Source organism: Acomys minous, assembly GCF_964271855.1.
Source record: "Acomys minous genome assembly, chromosome: 19".
Classification (NCBI taxonomy): domain Eukaryota; kingdom Metazoa; phylum Chordata; class Mammalia; order Rodentia; family Muridae; genus Acomys; species Acomys minous.
Genome location: NC_140499.1, coordinates 24,810,866 through 24,816,294, shown reverse-complemented (window position 1 = coordinate 24,816,294; position 5,429 = coordinate 24,810,866).

The following is a 5,429-nucleotide window of genomic DNA, read 5'->3' as shown; positions in this document are numbered from 1 at the left end:
CTGAGTTGCAATTCTGGTTCTCTTGGAACAAGAACAATTTATTATTTATCTTGGTATCATTGGCTATAACTAAGTACATTCTATAGATGGAGAGTCAATAATTTTTAATGATGAATGCTGAGCACCATACCAATAAACCTTCTACATCTTATTTTTTTCTTTCCTATTTGTTATTCTTTGTTCCTTCATAATACAGTGTTGTAATCTGTTATCTTGTCCTATACAACAATAAATCCTCTTTCTACTCATTTTTCTTAATCTTTGTCACTTTAAATATTTAATTACTTTGATTATAAAGGTGTTCAATTGTTCCTGTTGACTATAAAGCTAATAACACATTCTATATAACCATTTCCATCATAGTTGCATAAAACTATCAAAGAATATTTTACTCCAGGATTAAGACTTCAAATATTATATGGTATACTTCCTTGACCCTATCCACTGCTTGATCTCAAATGTGCTTTTGTATGATATATGTATGCTAATTATTTATTTTATAATTGGATTTCAATTTCAGGGAAAAATCTTCATTTGCACCTTTACTGCCATTCTCTGGCTATCAATCTCAGTAAATTGTTTGTCTTTTGTATGTTTTTGTCTAAATATTTAGTAGCTCTATATGATTTTGCTATTCCTGCAAGTTCCTCAAACATTCATCTTCTATTTCAGGCATGCCTAGAAAGCAATAGGAAGGAAAGCAGATATATTTCTTAAAAGTCTAAAGTAAAAACAGTCATATGGTTTCCAACCAAATTCTGGCCAACACAAAGACTGAAATCTAGGACAATATGAATTCATCTATATAAAGAAGCTATAATATGTGTATGAATATACATATATATACATACATTTGTATATATGTAATATGTGTGTTTGTGTCTCTAAATCTATATGTCTACACATACTATATCTATACACACACACACACACACACACACACACACACACATATAGGAGAGAGAGGGGGGGGAGGGAGGACGGGAGGGTAGAAGAGTAAAATGTTCATTAATAAAGACAAAAGAATGTCTGGCAAGACTTTAGAACCAGTGGTGCCTTCTGCACTGTCTAATCAGGCAACCATTCTAGATTCAGTAGATATTGTACACTGAATTCTACCATTTCACATTATCTTTCCTCTGAATTCAATAAAATAATCACTTTCTTATTCTCCTAGATTTTAAGCATGGCTTTGTCTATATACTATCTCTTATTTTAGTTTACCGGTGATAATATTGTTCAGCCTACACCCAATCATTCATGGTTTCTCACTAAGATTCACATTTAGGTCTTTCACTATTGTGTATAGGATTAATAATAATTTTCCATCTAATGTTTTCATTTATTTCTTAATTTAGACCTAGCTTTAACATATTACGTTATTGGATACTATATTAGCATACAGCTTTGCTTGAGTGTAAGTGCACATGCTTGCATGTTTGTGTGTGTGTGTGTGTGTGTGTGTGTGTGTGTGTGTGTGTGTATTTGTGTGAACTAAAAGTACTCTAAGATATATTTTGTTAGTGCTTATCCTTAATCAGGGTAATATTGAATATGCTAGTTGATGTTAAATTATCTTTAGATTTAGAATATTTGTGAAAGGGATAATAAAGATTTTTTTTCCCCTTTTGGGTGAGAATCTTTTTTTCTTTTTTCTCTTTTTAGTAAAACAATTTTTATTTTTTACATATACATTTATATTAATATATATATATATATATATATATATATATATTAGACTACTTATAGCAAGAAAAGCCATGACATAAGTAGGAATTACATAAATGTTATATTCTCAGTGTTTTGGCTATTTGTACTTGACAGCCTTGAAGAAAACATATTTCCTATCTTGATGCATCTAAAATTCTGAATGTAAATCAATCTCCATCACATATTTTTATGATCAACTTAAAACATCTATCTAATTGAATTTAAGATTTTTAAAAACATAAATAACAAACTTAATCTTACATTGTTAACCAAAAAGTCTATTGTTTAAGCAAGCAGTCTTCAAGGTAAAAAGCTGATGGAAAGAATTGTGATCCCAAATTGCCTCAGAAGTAACCATGCATGAAAGTGATGTCTCTCAGTGAAGCATGTGGAGGTGCCAGGAGCTTGGATCCTTTGGTTATCACTTGCCAGAACATGTTTTTAATAAAAAAATAAGTGAAAAAATCTATCTAGACCTAAAAACATCTTAACCCCTAAACAACTAAGCTTCATTGTAAACTAAGCTACCTGGTCTTCAACTCCATCAGAGACTTGAGAAGGAATAAACTTGATTACCTGAGTATGCCGGGAGTGCAGGTTACTGGCTTTCCAAATGAGAAGATGACAGAGACAGTTTACTACTTGAATAGTCACTCAAAACTCACCATAATGTTGCAGCATCTTCTTCAGACTTATGGCTCAATAAATCTGACAGACATATTTGTGAGGCAGGAACTTTTGAGGACTTGCTTACCTGTCTTGGCAGAGTTTGGCCTTTGACTCTGCCTGCATCCAAGCTTGCCTTTTTTTAGGCCGAATTCTGTCTGTGGTAGAAATGAGGGCATTTTTTTCCAGTGGCTTGTTTGCCACATTTGAAGCCATCTCCATAAGTAAGAGAATAAAGAATTTTAAATTTAGAAGAATAATACAAGGAAGAAACTTTTTATTTGATGAGCCATTTTTATCCATATTATTTATCATTTAATTTACATTGTCTATAATGGCTACCTATTTCCATACCAATACTGCAAAGATAATGGGTAACTCTAAGGAGTCATTCCATACCTACATTATATCCATGTGCTTAAAAAATATAAGCGGTTCAGATGTTCATAGTCCCCATTATTTTCACATCATCTCAGAAAAAAAACACATTAAGAAATGAGTCACTAGTTATTTTATATATTTAATATCTCATATTTTCCTAATGAAACATAGTGAAGGAAAGGTACAGTATTTATCTCAGAGCTATTAATAATGAACGTTTGAAGTGCTTAAACACTATGCGTTTTACACAGTTATATAAATATCTGTAACTTCTATGTCATATCCTGAATAAAAGTTGATTAAACTGTAATATTAACAAATTTCTTTAGCAGAAATAATTTCAGAAGCTTAAAATATTATATAAATATAGCTTTTTAAAAACTGGATGATGGAAATACATAATTTATTTTAGGAGGTATGAACAAGTTAGTAGGGGACACCATCTGTCCCAAGATTTTCATCATCTAAAAATATTCTGAATTCTAGACTGTTAATTTTTTAATATAAGAGTATTGGTCATAATTCACAGTAGTTCTAAAATTGTATCTTGAGTTTTGTTGTCATTTTCTTCCAGTAACAGAAATAAGACTAAACTCTTTAGATAATTTAGCATTAGTAAAACTGTAGTCTCTTAAGCAGTAAGTTCAGTGAATGTTTTGATGCATCCCCTTACTACCAGGAAATAAGAAATAGTATGCTAAATTTTATTACAGTTAATTTCAAGAATGAATGAAATATTAATATAGTTATATATTGTAATGAAATAATATATCACAGGAAAATTAAACAGAAATACCATTTGCTTTTTGTGTAAGAAATATGTATAAGTTAGGATATAGTATAAATTTATGTTGGTCATCCAAATTGTAGTATCTTATGACAAGAAAATTTTTATTAAATTGAAAATGTATAAAGACAAATATGTCAAAATCAGAAAACAAACAAGGTAAAAAGACATTAAATTTAAAATATCTTCTAGAATTTTTTTAATATTACAGTTATTAATATGCTATATACATTCTGACTACTTTCACTCCATTATAATTCATATCTTATTTGTTAAACACAATTTCATATATATATAGATGTATATATAAATGGCATATTTATTTATATGACTGTGCCATTGTTATATAAATATGCATACATGATCATTGTGTAATAATTATGTGCAAAGAGAAACTCATTAGAATTTGGCAATCTAGGGAGTAAATATGATAAAAGGAACATTTTACAAATGAATTCAAATTATATAATAAAACCTAATATTTGTTAAAAGTAATATAAACATGTGAAAATGACAGAGTTAGAGAGAGAGAGAGAAAGGAAAAGGAGGAGGAGGAGGGGGGAGGGAGGGAGAAGAACAGGTATGTTATGGTTAATTCTGTAGAAATGAGATATCAGTAATATGAGATGGGTAAGATAAAGGAAGGTAGAATCATGTAAGTTCCCATATATATATGTATATATATACATATATATATATATATATAAAATGGTGATTCAAGACATTTTGAGTTATATATTAAAGATAGCAGCTATATCAGTTGTTAACTGAAACTCCATGTGAACAATTTAATCTAAGATTCAAGATGACCCAATCACATTCTTTTTCACCATTTAGCAGCAGTTCTCAACCCTCTTAGTGCTCTACTCCTTTAATACAGTTGTGCATGGAATGTTGACTCCTACCATAATATCATTTTTGTTGCTAACTATGAGTCATAATTTAAGTATTTATGTTAGCCGATGTTCTTCGGTAACTTTTGTGAAAGGTTCCTTACATCCCCTGAAGAAGAAGCAATTCACAGGTTGAGAAACACTGATTTAGGAAATATTCTAGTTCCTTCATGTATGTATATATGTACATGTTATATTATATATATGTATATATGTAATATTGTATATAAATATTCCTTTTCTGAGGTTGTGAGTAAAAGACTCCATTCTTTTCATAAAGCCGTATTACATTAATTAGAAAAAATATACTCTTTCTTCTCCCTTTGTTGGGTTAGTTTCACAAGAAAGAGACAATAACTTCTGTTCATTTTCTATTTGTCCCATACAGCAAATATTTTTCTCCTTGAATTGCACGTTTCTTTGTAATTCTTAACCCACAAAATACATGCGGTAAGAGGAAAAAAACGCCGTTCTCTAATCAATATATTAACAGGAATAGAGATGGTGGCAGTCATACTTCTGGCTCTAGGTTCACATTATATGAATTAAGATCACAGGAAAGAATGTCGCTAAGTGTTGCCTCTGGTCTAAGAGAGATAATACATCTTATAAAACTAATCTAAGCTTGCAGGTGTGTCCTCCACAAATCATGATTTACCTCATTGTACTGTAATATAATAGAGCTAACTCTTATGAACAATGGGACTTATGACAATAATAGGACTTTTATGCATGTGAGACTCCATTGTCACAATTTATTATGAAAAAGACCTTGGTTAAGAGCCTAGGAGCTGTAAGTGAAATGAATATTCTTTTAAAAATAATTTATATGTTAAATTATGCAAGATGGAAAGAACAGTCAGAGGAAAAAAAAAAGCAGCTAAGCAGAGCTGTCTTGAGGAAACCTCATTTCAGATTGCTCACATAGGAAGGGATCTAAGCAACAGTAAGCCAGAGTTTGGTTTATTTTTTAGACAAGAGGATGGCATGGT